Here is a 23,629-nt window from a genome sequence, read left to right as displayed (position 1 = left end):
GCTCCTGCCCCAGCAAGCAAGCCAGCAGCAAGATGATATGTGTGGCAAAAAGGGGAGAGGGTAGTAGGGACATATATCGCCTCCGGACTACTTTTTCCGCTACAACTCCAATGCACTGGGCAGAGAGCAGAGAGGGGAGGACGACTTTAGATCGCACACATCAGGCCAGATTCCAGCGACCTCACAGGCAGCCCCCACTAGCACGAACGTGAAACAAGTGGTTCAACTGTGCGCTTCTGCCTTAGAGTTGGCTTCTTGCTGCCCCGGGCGTTACACGTATGCTCTACACACCAGATCCACGGCAATCCACGGTGGCTCGATTGCAAAACGGCCCAGCAACGATGTCGACGCCCGAAGCGCGCGCGCCTCAGCAGTGTGTGTGTGTGTGTCTGTGGACGCTGGAGTGTAAAATTTATGCCTTGCTTTATGGAGTTGTTTGTCAAAAGCGGGCCACATTCGTCATGAAGGGAGATCCCCCCCGCTCGCATGAGAGCCACCAGGCACCAGAGGGCCGGATAAGCAAAAAGAACGCAAATAACCGAATATAATAAATTAACGTTCACACGGCACAAAACCGGCCAAAAGGGGGGAATAGTACGGAGTTCGGGATGCTTTCGTGTTTTTTTTTTTACACTGAGGCGTGTTTTTGCACGGAAACCCCAAGCCAGGTCCCAAAGGTAATAAATTTAAATTATCGTGTAAAGCCTCTAAAACATTTTTTGTAGCTGTTGTTGTGGACCACATAACCGATAAATTTGAAGCCCCAGAAGCGAACGAAAGTGAGAAGGATTAAATAACAGCACTTAAGAATCGGGCTAACGTTATACTCGCAGTAATTCTATTCTATTTGCAACACAAGACGACTGCTCTTATAGCTAAAAGTGATGTTTTAAGTAAAGTAATACAAGCCAAAAATCAAAACTACTACCAGAAAGCGCAACGACAAAAAAACACGAAACAGCAGCACAAAGATATCGAAGGGATCTCCAAAGAGAAGAAAAACATACAACTGGGAGGGATAAAACGATACTGCAAGGGCTGGGAGAGAAAGAGAAACCCAGCACTACAAACATGATAAAGCGCGATAAAGGAAGAGATGAGAACGGATCGAACACAAACCACGTGAAATGGATAGGGTCGGAAGGTTTCGCTTCGTGGCTAAAATACAAAAAAAAAATTGAACCTCAAACACTGCGGTTAGGCCGGCACCAGCAGCAGCAGCAGCAACGAAGCAGAGTCGAACGAAAGCTACTACCTAGAAGCCTCCCAGCGCAAGTTGGCAAGGCATTGCACTGCAATCTGTTCAACAGAAGAGAACTGAAGAGGGATGTGCACGGTGCACACTAAGAAGCGGAGTACATTTGCTTGATGTTGATCGACGAAATGGAATGGCAAGAACTCCGAAACGACCGAAAGGAAGCCAAAAAGCTCGCCGGTGATACTTGCAAGATGGTAACGGTCCGATTGCGCAGAAAGTGCGCCGACACGCTCAAGGCTGTACGCTAGAGATGGGGTCGTTGGAGGGTTTTTTGTTGTGTGCAAGACTTGTCTCCAAGAGATTCGCTTACGCAAAGAAGGAAAAGAAAAAAACAAACACAAACTGGACCTCTACCGTGTTGTTTCATTTGCTTTGTCCCCGGTAATCAGTGAGCGAAGGCAGCGGGAAGAAGGGGATATGCTGATCGTATCGCACACCTCTTCTCACGCAGGGAAGCGGAAGTGTCGAGGTTAAATAAAGTCTTTTGCATTCCTTCGGGCCAGGTCCAGCGCTACCCGGCCACTCTTGCACCATCCATGTTGAGAGGACAAACAAGATCGGAGGACAGCATTAATTGACATTACTTTTATGCGGGAAAGGGTTTGTTTTTGTCGAGTTTCTGGACGATAAAGTGCAGAGCGGAGCGCTCTGCAGAAGGTCATTTCGCTTCTGCCGGTAATGGTGCATGTTGACGGTATGCGCAACTAAATCTCATTTATTTTTGGGATTAAATTCTTGGGTTTCAAAAAAAACTGGTAAAGCTTCCGCAGTTCTACGGGCAACATATGCTTTTTAAAGAAAGTACCACGAAAGAGTGTGTGCCCAACACACAGAGAAAAAATACGCCAACTCTATCCAACGCAAACACAAGCACACAAACACAGCTCATTCCAGGGAACTAACTCGCTGTCGCACCGGGGGAAATTGCAAACTCCACAGGGACAGGTGGCATTTGCTGGATATATCCGGACGCTGGATCTAGCGGTGCGGTTCGCAGTGCTTCGACCTCGTTCTAGGCGTCGAGCCCCAATCATTAGAGTGCGCCCGGGTAGCCATGCCCGGCGTGGTACGGGGAGTGGTGCTCCGAGCACACATAAAATGCGAAGAAAACGGGTTCCTGGCGCAAGGGACCGGGAAAAACTTGTTTCTAACTTTTTGTCGTCGCACTCGCACGACGCCACCATACGCGGACTCCACGGGCGGTCGGTGTCGGGATCATTATAATTTCAACGCTTCATTTAATATCGTACTCGTACTCCTCCCTTACGGCACGGATAGCAAGCGAAAGAGGAGAGCTTGCGCGGGCTGCAGAAACGCAGAAGTTCTAAAGAATCTGCAGCCAACATCGCAGGAAACGTCGCTCAATATACGCAGGTGGAATGTGCGCTTGCGGAGCAGCAGCAGCTCTCTATACTCTGGAGCTCTGGAACGAACGCGAGGACAGTTTTACAGAGTTCGTTTTTATCTGGTCAGTTCTTGCTTTTGCTTGGCCGATTGCGACACCGGGGCAACTTCTTGCCGTTGCACACGAATGCAGGCAAGGACCTACAATTATCTGCACCACCACCGACCGTTGCAAGCACGATATACCGGTCGGAGTAAATTAAAAGGTGTATGACGGCGAGAATTGATTAGTGGGCATTACCTTAGGTCAACAATCTGACCGCACAAAGTACATACGACTCCTTTTTGAGCTGCAGCCTTATTCTGGCGAGTAGCTTGGTCAAAGTTTGAAAGCATGGGCGTAATTTGCTTTCCTGTAGCATTCATTGCTTACTTAATCCCTTCAAGCGACACGGTGGACACGCATAATGGGTCAAACATTAAACCCAGGACACACCGCCACACACTGCGCTCTCTCGAAACCGATTAAGCTGCTTATTGACAGCTCATTCTTGTAGTAATTAGTGGTTCGAAACTCTTTTACCCTGTGGACTGCCTTTTTGTATAAGCATTCCCTTTCACTTCCCCCGCCAGTACCCCACATTCGCAGTGTTTGCCCGAACGTTCTAATTATTCATTAGTCCACATGACATAACATCCCGCTCGCTTCTACCGAAAATTTCATCCGAAAAAGTTTCAACCCGTGCCCGGTTGAAGTACATTATTGCTTTTCCCGCTCAACTACATCCTAGTCCGTGGTCCACTTTCCAAACCACAAGCTTCAGCTCGTTGCCCCTGGCCCCAATGCTCGTAACGATGTAAAATAATCGATTTCAATTACACGCCAAAAACACGCCACTCTGAGTATGGTCGGCCGATGGCAGTTGAGCACAGTGAAGCAAATCATGGTCCTCAATCGGTTGCTGAGCGGCTAAATGGGCAAAGGTGTGACGCGACGTTTAAACGGGTTCGAATTATGTTCTAACGTTTTGCTAACCACAGCTACATGCAGTCGTGTACGATGATGCGATGTCGTAAATTCCTAGAATTGCTGCAGGGGAGAGTATCGATAACTTAATTATAACTGGCAACTAAATATGGTTAGGACATTTGAATTAGTGTGAATCAACTTGAATTGAAGTGAAATGAAATAATAGTTTGTGTAGCATAATCTCCGTGAATCATTACTAATATATGTGCGAACGTGTTTATATAAGATGCCATGTTGATAAAGCCCTTTTATAATATCAATCAATGTCTGTGCGACTTGAAGAAAGATAGGAAGAATTTATTGACAAAAAAATTGTGGATTATTAATGCTACGACAAAATTTTCCAAAAACAAGTGTTAGCAAAGCTTTGGACCTTGGTGGAACCAGGTTAAAATAGAATCCGAATTACAGTTAAATCTTCGTTGAATGAACATACGGAGAATTTAGTTCCTCTGTTTCTGAAGCCTATTCTTTTCGAAGAACTTATTAAGAATATAGTGATGTGTTGGTTCCGAATTCAAAGCAATTCTAGAGCATGAACTGGTTTTGATACTGCGACACGACTGGACTACCAGAATCTTCCACTAGTAGAACTTATCTGAAAATTATCCCGACTTTGGAGCAATTATCAATCCTATCTTGGTTCTAGAACTGGTACCAAATTTATCCTGGTCCTGACATTGATGCTGAACTTATTCTATAATTTAAATGGATCAATGTCTTTCGCGGATCTTATTATTCACTATAAACATATACTAATCCTGGAACTAAATACGAACCTATCCAAATCCTGGAGCAAAAGTCTTCCAAGCATTTTAAGATGCGAGGGAAAATATTCTGGAGTAAGCTACGTAAGTACGAAAATGTAGCCATATTAGGAAAACAAACTGAGAGAAAATGAAATAAATAGGAGTTCTTCTATTGATTACATAAAAGATTAAAGCATCTAAGTGATAGTTCCATAGCTGTACCGTAGCTATTCGAATGCAGGAACTGAGTTGCTCTTTTTGTATGTCCAAATTATGAAATACCGTACAATAATAATGTCCAGCACGGTTTAATTGCACAAACAACTTCATTTGCCAATTGTCCTATAAAACGGGTCCCCAGACCAGTCCACAAACTCTCCAAGGACACAGTCCTTATCGTTGATGAGTCAAACTTGCATCGCCCCCGAACTACTACATGACTCTCTAATGGCATTTGTGATTGCTCCGTCCCGTCTTTCCTACCCCCTTTCTTCAACCCTCAAAACTCCATCCCATAGACTCGATAGGCAACTCACTCAACCGTCCTCCCCGTTGTCGAGCCCCCGGATTCACAAAACCCGTTCCAATTATGTACGTACAGCAAACAACGGCGGTGCGGTGGCTCGTGCTCGGGCCCGGGGGTCGCTCTTTTGCCTTCAGCCGTGCGATCGATAAATGGAAATAATTGAAATGTAGAAAATAATTGCGAGTACGCATAGACATACTTCAATGGCGCTGGGGCCCCTTCGAGTGCTCTGCGGGATTGCTCGCTGGACAGGCGTAACAGCGATTGTACACTACACTGTAAATGACCACTTCAAATTAATAGTCGAATTACGCCAGTCGGGACTGATGGAATTGGTCGGGTTTGGTGGAAAGGGTTATCATAAATTTTATCGATCAATCACCGTGCATGCGTTCGGTGCATCGATCAATTGAATCCGCCCAAAGGGAAAAGACACAAAGCCAAACATATTGTTGGCGGTAGAATATCGCTACGGATGACACTGCAATTTTGCCGTTCGGTTGATCCTTTTCGGGGTTCTCTCACAACTCCCAGCAGAACGTCCCAGCCCCACCCGCGTGTCTTAATGATGACCTTCTTCAACCGCGTTTAACGTCTTCATTGCGCGCTCAATCAAATTACTGCCACGAGAGCAAGCGCTTTGAGACTTTGTTTCAATCGAACTTGATTAATCAGCTTATCGCAAAGTGAGAACGAGAAGCAGCTCCACCATTATCCGCTCGGTTGTTTCGATTAGAGCCAACAAAAGGGCTTCTCGATGGCAGGCATTTGTTTCCCTATCCAATGTTTTATTTCTGTTTTTTTTTGTGCTTCTCTTTACCTCCAATATGTTTGCTTTTCCGAATGTTTTTCATGCTGGTGTTATATCATTCCACAAGCCAGTACACGCGCAATTGAACCGCTCGCCCGAAGCAACCCGGCATCCCTTCGCAGCCCCCGAAAACGGTGGCTAATGATGATTGGCTATGATTTCTTCGGCAGTCGTCCCGAAGGGCACGGCGGAAACAAGTGGCCAATTGCTTCGTTTTCCTAAGCCCGCAAAGCACTGGGGCGTAGGTACACACACACCGGCAGCGCTCGGCACAGACGCGCGTGCTGAGCGTCAAATTTTCAGCGGCAGAAGCGCGCCCATCCCCTCCCCGGGAAAACAATTCCAATCCGTCATTCAATTAAGCATTAACAAGATGAGAACGTTGGAGAGGTCGTGAAGTGCGGGTACGGGTTGTGGCACAACCGCCGAGAAATCCCAGCAGAAACGCGGAAACAAGCGATCTAATGATGAAATATTGATTCGAATTAATTTTCAGCAATTACGATAAATTATTAATCGCGCCTTTGTGGCCGTCACTTTAGGAAAGAGGAGAAGGAAAGCAGACCGGAGGGTCGAGATCTGCAACATCTGAGGTAGCGTTCTTCACCTTCAACTGGTTGAGTTTTACGCGCAGACCGTGTGTTCAAATCACGCTCAAGAAAGCACCAAACCTCACACACATTGCGTCGCGGCGTCTCGGCAGAATTCTTCACCTTCGCTTCATCCATAATTGAAGCCGGCTTGAATCGCGGTAAGGAAAATAAAAACATCTCCCAGCGCAGCGGGCGCGGTTTCTCGCGATTTACGACACCTCGCAGCCTCGAAGGTGTTTGCGGGGGGAGCAGTGGAAGTTGGCACCAAGAGCGCGGAGACGTTAACACAACAACCCCAAACACCGAGCGAGCGCAATCTGTAATTAATATGGTTTTTATTGCTACACCCGGAGCCGACGCGGGACCGCGGGAGTTTTGCGGTCGCAGCATCCAAAAAACGAGCATTATGGTTTTGGCGGGTTGGCGGCGAGGTTTTGGCTGGTGGGCGAACTTCGAGCCACACCACGGAGCGGCTTCTGCCGAAGAATAATATGACGGGTGAGAGATAATAAACTCGTAGGTGGGTGGCTGCGGTGGTGGTTGGTTTGGTAGGCTCGCTCCCAGCCAACCATTAACATTCCAGACCGCGAAGGTGTCGCCCGTTGTGCGCTAGAAGGTGTGGCGGGCGGTTCAGATTTTACGACACTCTCGCTGTCGTTTGTTTAGTTTTGTTGAGCGCCCGGGAAGAGTCTGCACGCACCAAGCTGTTATCGTACTACACGCCCGATAGGAAGTGTTTCTACTACGTGAAGCTTTGCATGAGTCTGGATATGTGTAGGTGTGATGTATTGAGGTTTCTCCTGAAAGCTTGGAGCGTAGATAAATATACCACCACCTTTAAAATACTTCAAACTATTTCCAATAGGCAGGCATCATTATGCAAACGGCAACCGGAACACTCGTTCATAATGGATGGGGCCGGGTTGGACCAGAAGCAAGAAACCAGGGCGACTCCAACAACAACCTGTAGCCAACAACCCTCGCCAATCGATAATCGATAATCCATCGAACATGGAGTTGTTCAGTGTGCGCTTGTGTTAAGTGCTGTGTCTGCCTTGCGTACTCTCCCGCTCCTCTGACCCGGCAGCAACTACTCCCCAAGTTTTGTTTCTGAGCTACGGATATCGGCTGGACAAACTAATCAACCTTACCGGTACATACCCTCGCCGTCACCGGCGCACAATAGCGCCGGTATGCTGTGTGTATTGTGGTCCATAATCGGTAATTATAGAGATTAAATGAGCTACAGCGTGTGGAGTTATCGAGCAGGAGTCGCGGGCCGACGAGATAGCAGAAACAGGGAGCAGCAAGAAAAACCTTATTTTATGCTTCATTAGCCTACATCTACAGCTAGTTTAAACGGCACCATGTTCTGACAGTCTGTGCAGTAATTATTGTAAAACCTTGTACTAGCCGCGGCTGGCTTGGGGTTTCAATTAGGTACAGTTTCCTTTGTGGCTGCCGAACGAAATATTATTATGGGGTTTTTGGAGTGTTGCAAACCTCTCAAAGACACTCCAATAATTTTGGGAAAATAGCTAGCAGAACGGTGTAGGAATGGTGCATGGGGCATAATGGTTTCTTTTACTACACATGTATCCTTGAAGAGTGTTAACTACAACACCTTTCACTGAGTGATTGACAATATTTGCATGTCTATTTAACTTATATCGGAATAGACATACCTATCCAGGGAGGAAACTTAGATGGACTATTGTTTGGTTGGTTGGGTGCTGTCACATATCAAACACAATTTACATTAAAGGTCATTATTTCAGTCACTGGTCTGTTCCTTACTTCATCCGAAACATCTTTCTTGAAGCTGACCTTCGACCTTTTTTGGTTAGAAACAAGATCCTAAATCTTGTTCTGAATTTCTCATAAACCAATAATCAATTCCAGTCCTGGAATTATTCTCGAACCTGCACAAGTCAAGGAAGATATTCACAGCAAATACTAATCCTAGAATTGACAGGTGAAACCTGTCCGAGAGCTACTGTGGGTTCAATCTAAGCACTAGTGTAGTTTTTAATATCCAATTTTTGATAGTAGTAGAAGATATTAAAAGATCAATTGCTCGCCTGTACAATAAATTGATCTTACGAAACTAGATCAATCGTAACACCAGTCTGCAGGAACAAAAACATACCAACTTATTTTAAATTTAAACCACCGTACTGCTAAACTCGCTTACCGTTGTAAGCGGCATTGGGAGTGTCCTAAAAAGGCTTAGCTGAGAGAATGAAAAAAAAAACCCATTTCCTTTGCCGCCCTCATCCGGACAATCCGTCACAAGATCACCGCCAAGATGATGTCTGGAGAGTATCTTGTTTTTTTTTTCGTTTGCATCCCCTGACGTTGACGATGAAAGTCGGCGGAAAACCCTCTAAAAGCCATCAACAGCGACCACCAACTCCCTTGAAACACTTGGCTGGCCCTCCACACGATCACGATGGTTTAATCTGATATAAAGCGAACCCTTCAAGCCTATGGGGGCACAAGATAACTGCAAACTCCGGTCTTGCCCTCTTCCCCACTTTGGCGTCTGTCATAAGCGTGTGTGTGTGTGTGAGGAATGAAAAGCGGGACGATTGGAAAGAATTGGGAGAATGAAGCGAAAATGTGTTGACTCATAGGCCGCCGGATCATCGGGCACTGAGTGAGTGCGGGCGCGCACGCCCGTGTTTGTTGAAATGCCCGCCGGGGTATCCCGGGCTATCTCGGACACTTCATCGATTCTCGTTTCTTCATCCGCCAAAAAAAAAAAGAGATAGCCCTAACCTCACCACCTCTTAACTTGACCAATCAATTGGCCGATTTTGAACATGGCAAAGCCAAAACGAAAAGGGGGCAGAGTGGGCATCTCGTGCCGCAAGTTCTTTGGCTTCATCGATCAACAGTGTCGATGGTTTGCCCAGAGTGAGAGCGAGGGAGACAGGCAGCAACCAAAGATGACCGTGGTCCCGAGGTATCGGAATCGCACTCGACGGAACCGAGACGTTATCACGCGGGTATCATCTTGACGGCATCCTTTCGTCAGGTCCGTTGATTTATATCTTCTGGAAGAAATCGTTCACTGCCGACGTTTGTGCAGAACGGCGAAGGCATTCCGTTATTCCGTTGACTTGTTATGCTCACACTCACTCCATCGAGAAGTTGGTATCAATTCCAACCAACTCCCTTCTGTTCCCTTCGTTCGTTCAAGCCAGCGCAAAGTCGCTCAAGAAATATGATTCGACTTTTCAAAAACATAGCCGCTAATTATTGAACACCGTTTCAAGCCATGATCAATTTAGTCTAACACCAAACAACAGCTATGATTTCTGTCAAGTGCACCAACGACTCCAGACAAAGGTCCAACAGCTTGTACAACCTCCTCCCAACCAAAAAAAGAGAACGTTCGTGCGCATTAATCCAAACGAAACGGAACAATGACAACAACACACGGCTACGAATCAAATCAAATCAAATTAAATCAGACAGCAGCCAACGGCCAGCGTTGCGGCTGCTGGCAGCGAACAGGAAAGAAGGAATGCCTCCAAAAATAAAATTCAACACAAAAGATATTGAACAAGAATGGACGGAACTATGTTGGATTTCCATTCCCGGTGCCCTTCCACCACTGCACCATCCGGTGGCGGCATTTATAATGCCGTTCCTTCCCTCACGATTCGAGCCCCCAGGTTCGCTTTGTTGTCGATAGTATGCACCGCGTCCACGACTTTTCATCTGCGTCCGCGGTTCCGCCGGGCAGGCCTTACGGAATCGATCCCCGGTCCGCCGCACATTGAAAGCGATCCACCGAACTATTTAACGCAAGCTGGCAGGAATTTTCTTTGAACTTATTCATCCAACGGCTGCAGGGACGGAATGTGCCGGGGACGGGGAAACACCGGGCCGGGTGTAGTAAGTACCTATGCCAATTCGCTCTCTTCCGAAACGAGCTACAATTAGGCATCTCGTGGTTGACCTTTTCGGATAAGTTTCCATGCCGAAAGGAAATCAAGCATCTGTTACGAACGCAAAGATTTCTCTAGCGCTTACCGCGAGCACAATAGTTTGACAATCATGAGCACGATTTCAACGTACAATCGATGGAGGAAATGGTTTGTTTGTGCCGTATCCCTCAAGCCAACTGTTCTGTGCAGTTTGGTGATACACAATTTGCTATAAAAATTTCTTTGAAGTGATATTAAATCACGCAACGGTGTTGGACGGTACGAGTACAGCTGCATGTTTAACGCATTGAACATTATCTGAGCATTAGATCTATTGACATAATGGCAGGGAAAGCTTTATTCCTACTTCAGAATGATTCGGAGTATGTGCACTTCCAAGAATTCCCGCTATTATGACAATGTGGCTCAACATATTGAAAAACCAAACGCTGTCCAAGAGATGTATCACAATCTCATTTAAGTCCAATAACTATTATTGATCTTTAATAAAAATTGAGAGGTCTTGAAAGCATGAGTAAGCATTTGCAGGTTTAACCTAAGACAAATGCATGCATGCATGAAATATTGAATTCAAATTCCAGGTAACTCCAACGTAGACAGAGTTCTTGAGCATTGAGTTCTCACAGACATAGTGGTTATGCAGGTTCCAATATCCAGAAAATTGTAATCAATTAATTTTCTTAATTCTTGGAAATACCACACATCAGAAATAAAGAACTGTTTTCAATGCTCCTAATCAGACAACTCTGGTTCTTATTGAAGATTTGTTAATTGTGGAACAAAATTTCTATCGGAAGACTTTAACGTCTTCAAAATTGGACAGTTTTTCCAGGATCAATAAGAAAGACAAGAGCTACACTTTTAATGGAGAAGGTTTTTTAAACCCTTTTAAATCGCTATTTCAAGTCAATTTTGGCATACCTTGAATTCAATTGATTGTCAAATTGCCTACTAATGACACTTTGGCATCCTCAATTGAGAGAGTTCATTGAGCATAGTATCGCATCTAATGGGCTTTATACAACAAGAACCTTTGCTAATTATAATATTCCCAGACGGGTTTGATTCAGTCACAGTTGGTCCGTGTTCATCGGTTGCGTCATAACTTATTCAAAATTCACCAAATTCCATGTTTGACATTTTCACGACTCCGTTGCCAAGAGATGTCTTTTAGCCATAATCAAGATAAAAGAAACATCAAATTTCAATTCCCCACCGCCAAAGCAACGCGCACATCACACAAAATCTCTTTTAACGACACATATTTTCACAGGTCTGTAGCGGTCCCCACGCATCCGAAACACAACAGCATCGTGTCCGAAACGACACAAGCTGGGCCTCCACATGTCCATGTTTGGCTCTAGCCGTGTTCCGTCTCCCACACGTCTCCCACAGTCGCCAAAACAAACCAACCAGGCTCGGACTTGAAATTTGACAAATAGACCAACAATAATAAACACCACACCGTGCCACCTTGCAGCACCGCAATCCCGGGCAACACCCGGGCCAGAGCGCTAGCGAGCACACAATTGAACAATGCGGGTTCTGGCGGTCCCCCCGGGCCGGAGGGTCTTGATGAAAGAAAAACAATAACAACGGAAGTGTATCTCTTGTCATTTACGCTTCGCGTCCACCGTGCGCCTTTCCACAAGGCACACAAGCGCCCCTTATGATTGGATGGACAGTCCTCTCGCTTTCGCTCTAACAAGCGTGTAAGGATCCGCGTGTGGGGTAGGGCGACACAAGGGAAAACAATGTTTCTGCCGGTGCCAGCTTCCGACGAAAGGGAGTGACGGGAGGCGTGGTTCGTTGTTTTGCGGACGTTTTCGGACCCGGAACATCGATAAACAGAAAACAATCCACCACCGGTCAGAGAAGAGGCCCGCAGAGCCAGGGAAAGCCAATAATCGAAGGGCATTTCGATAGATGCCGGGCGCTTCCGTGTCGGCGATCCGGCCACGATTGATCCCGAACCGTCATCCATCTGCTGGTTTGGATGATCCCATTTTTATGCTTCTTGCGCACGGATGCGGGGCATTCTGCGAAGAACAGGAGAGCGGACGGTGGAAATCACCATCAGTAGAGATACGCACGCACACAAAAACTCACCCACAGAAAAGTCGAATGAAACAGTGCCACCGATTTCTCTCTCCGTCTCTCTCTCTCTCTGCTCAGCTTTTCGCTGACCCGCATCATAACGGACCGGGAGTGTCATGGAGGACCATCGCAACCATGTTCTGCTGCGAAACTCACAGCAGCCGCACGGGTGACAGGGGCCTGCTGACAGGCACCAAACAAAACCAGCAACGAAACTGAAAAAAAATCTTGTCCAATTCTCCTTCTCCAACTCCAAAACAAAGCAAAAAACACAGCACAAAGGCACAAACATAAAGCAACATCCAAACCAGGGAGTAGTGCGCGCTGCTCGGGCCGAAACAATTTAATTTTGATTAATGATATCTTCGTGCACGTTTGCACCGAGGGAACTACACAGCGGCCCTAACGATCAGCCCAGCGCCCCCAGCCCAGGCAACACTTTGCTGACGGATGGACAAAATCATCGAGCAGCGGGCGAGCAGCCGGTGGTGGTCCTTTCCCTTCTTCCAACTCCAACCGACCATGCAGCACCACCATACCATATCTGGACCGAAAACGGGGGAAAAAGCTCTCGCCGCTATCGTAGCCATCGAATCAGCGCGAATCATATCAAACGCGTTGAAGGTTGAGGGGGTGAGGGATGCTGTACGCTGCCCCTGGAGTAGATTGAGAGAATGTAATCGAATCCTCCCATGGGGGATTCTCTGGGGGTGAGGTCACAAACTGGAGTGCGGCCTGGGGGATTGGATTTCGAAGAAGCTTAAAAGTGTGGTCAATTGTTCGGTGTCAATCAGTGCAGGTCGTCGGCGGGTTTCTTCAGCCATGCTTCAACCACGACGAACGCCCCGTGAGAGCAATGGACTGGAAGAATTCAAAACTGATGTCTTGAGCGATCGGAAAAGATGGAAAAATAAATGGGGGAAAAAAACACTCAAACAGCTAACAAACAACATTGGCGGGAGTGGGAGAGGGAGGTAAAAAGTCTCACTCAGCCGAATCTGTCAACAAGCCAATCGTCCTGGACCGTGGAGCCCCATGCCCGTTTGTGTTGCGTCGTTCCCTTCTCAGCGATCGGTTTACTTTTGGGTGTACGAGGCGCCGACAGTTTGGTGCTCTGTAGCCACAGCCTTCCCGTTATGCTTTCGCTCCGTGTGTTTGTTTCGTTTTTGTAATGTTTACCACCCCTGCGGGCTGGGTTCGATCCGAGTCCCAATGACATCCGTACGGTTTATTAGGACTTTTCAGATTTTTTTTTCTCTGAGGTTTATTTGCTCTTTGGTGCAGTTAATTCTCCGTTTAAAGAGTGTTGAAGTTTAAAGATCTTGGAAATGTTCCAAATTAAAGATGATTTAAGATGAAGATTATAACGTGAAACAATGAGATTCCAAATTGAAATTAAGGCATAGATAGGAGAGGATCTACCCAGGAAATCCGATCAAACAAGTAGAGTAAAATATACTTGAACACCTTTTGAATGGAAGTTAACATTAAATGTGTAATGAATATCACGTTATGTCAAGCACAGAAGTACAGAAAAAGGAGTTTGAATGAATGGCAATGAATGAGAGGCAAGACTTCTAACTCCAATTTCTTAATCGGACAGTTTTGTTGAAAGCATTTACCTTTCATTTTAAAATGAATTGCCAATAATTCTAGAGGAAACAAAGCATTCAGACATCTTACCTTAAGCGGTGATTAACTCTTGAAGGTTTGTGAATTACAATGTACACACTGAGAACCTTTTGAAAATGTCAAAGACTTCATTACCAACCCATATAAACTGCAGCTTAGATCTTTTCCCAATCCAACAATATTGCAATGATGAAGTCTATTTCATCTTCAACAAAGCGTTACAAGTGGGTTCTAATCGGCATAAAACCAATGTAATTAAAACCAGAGTATTACAGCTCCCCTTTTAATCCGTACGAAAGCAAACTCCGAAAACAATCATTCGTCCTACCCTTCAGAATACGTATCCTATGATGAGGTAAGCGATAAACGAGAGTAATAATTGGAACCAGTTTAAACCTCCCCTTTGCTACACGATATCATTCGCTATTCCAAAATGCCCAAAAGTAATGCCTCAAGCCTCAGCTAGCTTCTTTCCGTCTGCCAAAGGGGCCAGGCTAAAATGTCCAGAAATGTATCGGTTCGCTAGTACTGCAGCGATCAGACAGACTCCACCACCGTAAGCCAATCGATATCATTTTCAAGAAGCATAGAGTGGTAAAGGTGAGCCCAGAATTCATTTCCGGCTCAGCCTTTTGGCCTTCGGATCGCCTCGAGCCGGTCGGGTATCGCATAACACACAAAACCTCCTCCCCCAAGGGGCTAGAGCGAGTTGTAACTAGCCTGCGAGGAGCCGCAAAAAATTGGCCGCTTCCTCAATCCTCCACTGCCCGTAGGGTTTGCAAGTTAATCCAAACAAAGCAGCTGCGTGGGCAAATTTTCGTAAACCTGGAACGGTTGCGTTTTGCCAGCAGCGGTAGCCAGAAGTGCCGGTAGGATTATGCAATTCTTGGGCCAGCCTGGAAGGTAGCCTGTAATCATACCCACACGGCAGACTTTCCCTATGGAAGAGAGCGCAACAACGAAAAAAAACACACACTCAACACACAGAAATATAATCAATGCTTCTTTCGGAGGATTGGAATAAGCTGCCCGGTACAACCTTTACGCAACTACGGGCAGACACGCTCGTAGCAGAGAGTTGCTAGTTCGACCAAGCGAAGCAACATGCAAACATTCTCAAATATTAACCAAAAGTGAAACAAGTGGAGCTACTGGAACGCACCACAACCACACCCTGGGAAAGCCAAATCCGTTTGACCAAACAACAGTTTTGCTGCTGCCTCGGGAGAAATAATCTTGGTATGGGGCCACACAACTCAAACCACTGAAGTTGGGGAACGGCAAAAGGCTGCTGCAGGCGCACTTTAAAGCCCACAGGTAGGTAGGGTTAGGTAATTCCCATAAACTGATGAATAATTAACCCTTGCCCTGCTTACACGGGAGCGTCCTACACCAGTCAGGGGATGCGGAGAATAGTACGAGAGCCACGAGAGAGGACACATGTGTGTTTACCTAGCTGTGCAGCTAGTAGTAGCTCAAACCAATTCTTGGACATAGTGGGTATGGACTGTCGGGAGTTTGCAAAAACGAAAATACCAGCTGTGTGTATTGCAGCTAATGTCGGTGTCGGGTATATGTATGTGTGCGCCCGGAACACCACCTCGGCTTCAGTGACCGGAATGGATTGGCTAGAACTGAGCCGACCTCACTACCCCTGCCAACGGAAGCCCGATTAGCTTGGAATCGATAAATTACCTTTGCAATTTTAATTCCACCGCTTGCCATGCACAGCCCGATCCAATTTTCAAATGTCCTGGGATAGGCTGGGATTTTTGTTCAATCAATAGCATTTATCAAGAACCCAGTTACAGCACTTTTCTATGCCTTTTGAATAATGGGAAAACATGTTTTTGTGTTTCAAATATCATTCAAGACTATGCACAACATGCATCAACTTTTTTTGTAATGTGTTTGTCTCGTCTGAAGAAAATTCCCAAACCGCAAATGATTGTCCACAAAGACAAATGATAGCGTAATTAAATGGGTACATTTTGATACATACAGACACACCATACGCACTGCCATCCAAGTTCTCAAGTTCGTTCCCTTTCTTTTTAACGATCAATAAAGTCACCCAACGAAGTCGCCGCGGTGATGTCTGGTGGTTGGTGCGCGATAAGGAACCGAATTTCTCAAATAAATCTTCCACCGCAACAAGGCGGAATGGTTTGTTTCGCCAGCCTCTCAACACATTCCTTCAAGAACCTGAGCCCTGGGGAAGATGTCTCGGAGCTAACAACCCTCCACAAACAACAGCAAAAAAAAGGTATGGGATGAAGTATAGAGAAAAAAAAACAGTACGTTATTCTTTTTCGTCATCCCGCGTAAATGATCTACCCTCTTGCAGGAATACTGGCGAGGGAATACAATAACAACAAAAAAAACCATCCATATCATGCCTTCCATATCTCTTCCGAAAGCCCCCCGGTGGAAATTGGTGGTAGCAGCAGCAGCGCGTTTAACCGGAGTAAAACAGATGCGACCTTTTAAAGAAATTGACTCCACTGTACGCGGGAAACAGCGAAATCGCGCGGGGAAAATGAAGCCAATTTTTTGTTTTTTCTTTGTAAGACGCAAACTGCAACCACATTGAACACACACGCCACTGTCGGTTGAAGTGACGATGAATCGACCGTGTAGTGTAAATATGTGAGTGAATGTGTATGTGAGTGTGTGATAAGCTGTTCATCTGTGGCCTGCGTCTCGTGGGAAAAGCGACACGTAGAGCGCGGAGGAGACGCAGGCGATGTCATGCTAAAAGGTCATTAAAAATCTTTAAACAGATAGAGCCTCTTAAACGCGAGTTTGCCGCGCGCCAGGCCAGGCAGAAGTAAGTCGCGCTCGGCCTGCCGAGAGGATGGGATGGCCCCCGCCTGGTAATTAAGGCAATATTTGTTCCGTTTCGTTCGGTCGCTTGTTTCACTTTTTCTTATCCACACCATCCCGCGCTCCTGCTCGGGTTTCTGCCGATCAAGAGAGGTTTTCGTTTTTTAGCTCGTGTGATCATCGTTACTTTCAAACAGCAAAGCAAAACAAAAAAACCAACGACCTATGATGGTCCCTTCAGCAAAAAATGCGGCTCAGAAGAATGTTTTTTGTTGTTGTTTGTTTTAGGTTGGCAACTACATAAAAATTGTTTGTTTATGATTGTACTTACTCTTGGACCCGCAGTTAGCGCTACTCAAATACATTTATTTTCATTTTTTTCTTGTGTGAAACCCGTACCCTGTTATTAATTCTGATGATAGAGCCTAACTGCTGAAAACCGCATTCTTCATGCACTCCTTACTATGGTTGGGACCATTATCAGCCTAACCCTTATTATCTCGCATGACAGATGTGCATCTCTTATCAGCGCTGCTCTGGCGAGATTTGACAACTATCACCATTCCAATTTGTTCCTACTGCCACGCTCTGTAGCTCATCGCTAGCTCCAATTTCAAAACTAATACATCATGCCCTCCGCCATAATGGTTGACATTATCGGCGTTTCTAAGTAACGACCCGAACCCGTTGACAGGTCATTGAATAACGCGCTTCCTGGGGCATATGCCTCAAAGCCGCAGGAGCGCATTTGATCTCTCTTGCACGGAAAACCGAAAAGCAGATCTGTGTCTGCCTGTGTCCGAAAGACACGCGTAATATGAAACGCATTTTGCAAGCTACGGAGTCTCGGCAGAACTTCTCACACACCCGATGCCTTTTATGAAACCACAGAGATTTCATGCCAGTCAGATAGACCCCGCCGGATGATGGACCCTACCTCGGACGGATTGGATTTGAATCCAAGAATTGGAAATAGTGCGCAGTGTGTGTCTGTGCACGCTCGGTTCGATTACCGAATGCACTGGTCGAAAACCGGTCAACCGGACAACCGGAACTGGCAGCACAGGTTTGCAACGACCGTCCGAACAGGTTGCTGCCGGCATTTCCTGTGGCAAATGGGAAAGATCCTGCATCACACGCGGTGCAGCGCGCATGTGAGCGATTGTCGTCATTCTGACGAGTGGACGAATCAAGTTACAACTTCTCGCAGTTTGCTGGTCCAAGTTAATGGAGACCATTGGTAGGAGTAAAAAGTCTATTTAAACCACTGTTCTAGGAGTTTTGCAAGCGCTTTGTTAGTATACTGGAGTTGGGAAGTTTTACTTCCATTTTCTCTTCTGGCGAATGTACGGTACTCTGCACAGCTTGGGAACTGCGTGGAACAAAAATTCTGCATTCTAGCAATAGAAACAGCATGCAACGAATTACCAGGGAAGCTTTTAGAAAGCAGTGTTGTCAAACAAATTTTGTGTTGATGTTATGGACAGAATCGTTTGGTTGAAACTCATTGAGAAGATATGAAGAATTAACTTCATTTCTTGTAGGTACCATGATTGCCTCTTGATTGAAACTCCTCATTATTTCAGCACACGTCTACTAATAGTTGTATTCAAAATTAAGATGTAATTATTTCTATCTCTAAAGTCTTAATCACTGGTAACGCGTAACTTTTCAACATTTTAAACACTATGAATCATTGAATTGAAGTTAATATGTTGCTCCGCTATCTAAAACTACCATACATCATACTTTTGTAGCCCTTAAAACTGTGTCCAAACACGTGACTGTTGCTCTGAAAGCTTCATTATAGCATTTAATTGAGACGTATACCACAATAACTGGGAAAAATAACGATCTCTTCAATCTAGACATTAAGGTCATTGAAGTATTATAACTTACAATTCTACAATTATAACGAAACGTACTGCTTTATCGCTCCTGACGTTCATTATATGAGAGCTGCAAGGACATACGTTTGACAAGTCTGCGCCCTAATGGAGTTTCCCCGCCCTATAACCCTTGCAACTCACAACTACCCATCGCCACTAACACATTTCAACACCACTGCTCGAAAGCAAAGTTTTGCCTTTGAAAACAAACGGCCAACTAACCGGTTCCAGGACACGCGGTAGCAATATGCCCACCGTCCAGCCGGTTAAGTGAGGTGACGAACGAACACTGGGACACGGATGGGAGGAAGAAACTCTTCTTCTACCGCATCCCGGGACCGGGAAACTTCTTCTGACAGCAACGGGGCGTTCCAATTAGCTCCCGAGAAGGAGCACTCGTACACAACGCTGGGCTAAACTAATCAACACAAAACAATCGCAAAGCAAAAAGGAACGGGGAAAAGTAGCCTTGTTTGCATGCACACAGTTTCACCAGGCAGAGGGAGAGTTTTCCGTTTTCTGTGGCATTTTGAAATGTGTTTCAAATGGTAAGTGTGTGTGTGTGTGTGTGTGTGTGTGTGTATGTGTCTTCCGGGTCCCAGGGTGTCTAGATGTGTGTATTTACTAACTTTGGAACTAAACTAAAACAAAACGTCTAAATTGTGGTGTAACAGGGGGAAACGCACCCCTCACCGTACGGTAGAGTTTGTGGTAGTGTCCGTTTCATTGTATGGGTGTAATTTAAAGTGAAGTAGCATTTAAAGCATGCTCCATCAATCATGAAAACGGCTGACCATTAAACCAAACTCCCTGTCGATCGCAAGTGGTAGATAAAGTTTCTGTCCAGGCACAAGTTACTTCCCAGGAGACCGGAGACTTGGGTGGCGCAAGTCACACATAGTGTCTAATTTACGCCAGTGACTCAGTGGATCGGCATGCAAAGAGTGCGTCCACCCACCCTCGAGCCTTACACGTGCTTACTACACGGAGGTGACCATTAATTCAGCATTAAGTTGAAATCAATTGAGCGACATATGCAGAAGGAGAGTTACTTCTACACATCTGTAGCAGAATGACACGCTCGAAACTCGAAACTCGAAACAAGTTGGGAGGGAAGTTTTTCTCTGGAATTGAGATCGGTTGAAAGATTTCTTGTGGAGCTAAAAAGGACCAAGTTTCCAAAACACCACCCACCCAGATACCTCCAATCTGGCAAAAGTCCAAACAGCAATGAATGGACTGACACGTCCTGGGTTGTAAAGTTCCCGGTTGTTGGAACTCACCGGGCAGCACCGGGATTAGGGCACCATAATTCTTCATAGTTAAGATTAAGTTGCAAACACATGCGGCACACATGAGTGTGTGGGTTGCACCGCCAACATCCCAGGGAAGACCCAATCAGCTAACCAACATCTTTACAGGCGAGGACGGACACCTGTTTAGCAAATCTAGCATCGTCCCACGACTCAAAAACTACACCCTACTCTGGTGTGAAAAATGTCCAACTAATCGTGGGCTTACGTTCAAGAAACTAAGCTTCAGTGTAATTAATTCCAGCAGAATTGGTTTTGGAGATGACATTAAAAAGAATCTTTCAACCTTTCGATGTTTGATGGTGCAAGAGAAGGGATTCCAGTTAGCTACATACCTTTCTTATTGACGTCTGAGAGTAGAAGAACTTCCCTGTCCACAGGGCGAATGTTAGGATCCGGTACTTTGAAGTGTGTTTCAATATCCAGCTGATTCGCAACCTTGAAACTGGCCTCTTCTTTTTTACACAAAAAGCACACCTTAATTTAATAATTTGAATTGATTTTTTTTTTTTTTGCGATTTATTTTCGTCAACCCTTTGCTTTTCAAAGCCGCAAACGCTCACAGAATCACAGCACTGCACACAAGGATTGCTCGGAATGAGGGGAAAATAACCTTTCCTTTGATTGAATATATTGAACTCTCTTCTTTTTTCTTTCCACAGCGAAGGAACGAGAATTTTTCACTTTCACTCTCACATTGCCTTCCAGAAAACGCAAGCAAGGGAAATTGCCTCGCTACAAACCGTATCCAGCGGAGACGATTTTTCTTCTCTAATCTTTGATCTCCTGCTGTCGCCTTGCCGGTGGAAGATCAATCACTTATACCACACCACATAGACACTTGCACATACACACACACATACACATCATACACAAACACTAACGAAGGAACGCACAGAGGCGAACGGGAACCGCGATCTATTCAAATCAAAACCCCACCGTTTTATTATTGAACCAAATTCCGAAAATATTGACAAATAGCTACCTCCCGGCGAACAAAACACAATCAGCTGCAGCACACGTGTGTGTGTGTGTGTGTGTGTTCGACCGTATTACTTCAACAACTGCTAGCCGGGCTTTGTTTTTGTTTTGCACGAAGCAGAGCCGGAGTGACGATGCTGGGCCCTTCACTATCACCGGGGCTGCTCCAATTTTTCGCTTTAGTTGTGCTCCCTCACAACGAGGAGGTCACCATTATTCGGAACTGGAACGAATTTCTTCCCCGTGCTCGATCACGCAGTGCCAATTTCTTTGCACCACAGCAAGGCAGGGGACGGCACAGTCCAACATAACGCTCTCGCCGGGGCCTATCGTCTGGGCTGCTACTCAGCCACCCTTTGCAAAACGTTGTATTTTTCCCTGCTTCGTTGGACTAGATCACGTTCGACCGATTTTTCTTTCGATTGATTAATCGAAAACGTGGCCCAAACACCAGGCGATGCGTTGCGTTCCCTTCACTTGTGCACTTTTTTTTTTTTTAGTTTGGTGTTTCGCTTTCGTTTCGCAGATGACCCTTTTCTGATGTACGTTACTTTTTTTTTTGTACGCCTCTGTCTGGGGCCAACAGTTGAAGGTGATGGGATATTGCGCACACCGCACGTCACGATAACCGGACACAAACAATCACAGATAACACCTACGAATGAAACGACCCCCGGTGTAAGGAACGATTTATGCGGTGAACGGGGGACGGGCTTCGATGAATTCCGGTACGCCGGTTATCTTATGGCCGAGGTCGCAAACACACACACACACACACACGCATAGCTTGTAGATCGAAACGAAACCATTTAAAACCCAAAAAAACGATTGTCGCACTGTCGCGCTGTTACAAACACTTGCACAATATATCTGCCGTACGCCGGTTGCCGCGTCTTGGGGTTCAGGTGTTGTACACGCTTTTGCACTTCGTCATCTGTTTGCACGGCAATGGTTTGCGTTAACGTGCGATAAAACGGAATTTATTTCGCCCAGCACTAACTATCCTGATACTTTACCACACGGTCTAATATTAAGCACCAGTCGGCCGGTTGCGTAGCACTGTAAACGTTTCGATACTCGGCAGCTTCACGCGCAACACGCAACGTACGTAATTCGGCCTTCCCCGGGCAGGAGACACACACAAAGCGCGCGACGCACGTCCGTACGCGGCGAGAACACGGCGATGAATGAAATGAACACAAACAGTGAAACGTTCGAGCGTTTCGAACGAACCAACGAAACACAACCGCACACACACATACATACGCTCGATGGTAAGGTTTAATCGGTGAATGGAATGAACTAACGCGAGGCTTGCGAAAGACCTGTTCCGGCTGGTTGAAGCATGCAGAAAACAGCAAAAAGGAGGAGAAATAAAATGAAGAGCCGATGTAATTAGAAATAATTCAAATGTGCTAAACTGCATTTCTTACTACCATTCTCAAAATTGTCATTGATGTAGATTGTAGACCTGTAAATGGATTTCCATGAAAAGGCTTATTGAAAATCGTGAAAATCGTGGTAGTTTATTAGTATTTCATACAACTACACTTTGTTTGACAGATTGGAGTAAATGAGGCAAAAGAAAAATAGGGCGTAAACTAAATATTAAATGAAAGATTTAATTTCACTATCCACGATGGATACTTTGAGTTTCACAATATTGATATGTAATGATCACCTCAATCAGAATAGTTTTGTGAGCACGTTAAGGTTTTCTTTTTTTATTGAATAGCCTTAACAATAATTATTACAACATGAAAACTGTTTATTTGCAGCAAACAAATTCAAAATCATAAACACAACACCTTCAGCAAGATCTACTTCGAAGTGTGCCCTTCTCCATTAACCCTGCAAGTAAATGTTCATTCAAATAAATGAAAACATTGCACCACGGCTTCCCCGGAGAATGAATTCCAGAGAGAACATGAAGCCGCTACGGTGCCGAACGTGTTTTAGTGCCAGTGCGGGCCAGTTGTTCGAAAATATGATTCTCTCGGCCACATTTTCGCCCTCTCTTGTCCGCACAAACTTAACGAAACTCCGGAGCACAATCTCTATCGGAGTCAGGGCAAATGAAGTCTTTTTGTGGTGAAGCCTTGTTCCCCTACTCGTCAGTAAATCCAGCCGGGTGCTGGAGAACTTGGGCGAGATGAAATATTTCAAACCGAATGAATTTGTCCCCTCGATCGGGAATTGATGAAGCAGCAGTTGTTTTGAAATACGTTTTGCACGGATAGGAACATTATTTAAAGACAGGAAAAGGACTGCAATCGTTTGATTTGATATTTTCGCTGACTTGGGAAAATAAATGACTTGAAGTAGTTGCTGTCATTTGCGATGCTTGATGGCATGGTGTAATTAAATGTGAAAAATATGTGAAATATACTAACAAAAACTGTGTTTCAAGAAACTTGAACACAATAGAATATTTTATTTGTATGATTACATAAATATAAGATATAAAATAAAGAAGAGAAATGATGCAAAATAATTTGTTAAAATAAATGACGTGCGATGATAATTGAAAAAGAAGAGCAAATTTTTTTTATGCTCACCTTAATTTTAAGTAAGCAGGTGACATTCTCCCAATTTTTTGAACAAGATTAAAAAGTTGAGCT

The 23,629-nt window shown here is 45.3% G+C and overlaps 1 long non-coding RNA gene across 3 annotated transcripts in view; it reads right to left on the bottom strand.

Annotated features, from left to right (window-relative positions):
* LOC120903379 overlaps window positions 1–22,181 on the bottom strand; it is a 137,812-nt gene extending 115,631 nt beyond the window's left edge. For all 3 annotated transcript variants that reach the window (XR_005739588.1, XR_005739587.1, XR_005739586.1), the window contains exons 1-2: window positions 22,025–22,181; window positions 20,363–20,945 (exon numbers count right to left, since the gene is read on the bottom strand). This is a non-coding gene — a long non-coding RNA (uncharacterized LOC120903379). The remainder of the gene's footprint in view (window positions 1–20,362; window positions 20,946–22,024) is intronic.
* Between the last annotated feature and the right edge of the window lie 1,448 nt (window positions 22,182–23,629).

This window comes from Anopheles arabiensis, chromosome 3 (assembly GCF_016920715.1).
Source record: "Anopheles arabiensis isolate DONGOLA chromosome 3, AaraD3, whole genome shotgun sequence".
Taxonomy (NCBI): Eukaryota; Metazoa; Arthropoda; class Insecta; order Diptera; family Culicidae; genus Anopheles; species Anopheles arabiensis.
The sequence above is the reverse complement of the archived record's forward strand: the minus strand, read 5'-3'. Positions and strand labels throughout refer to the sequence as shown.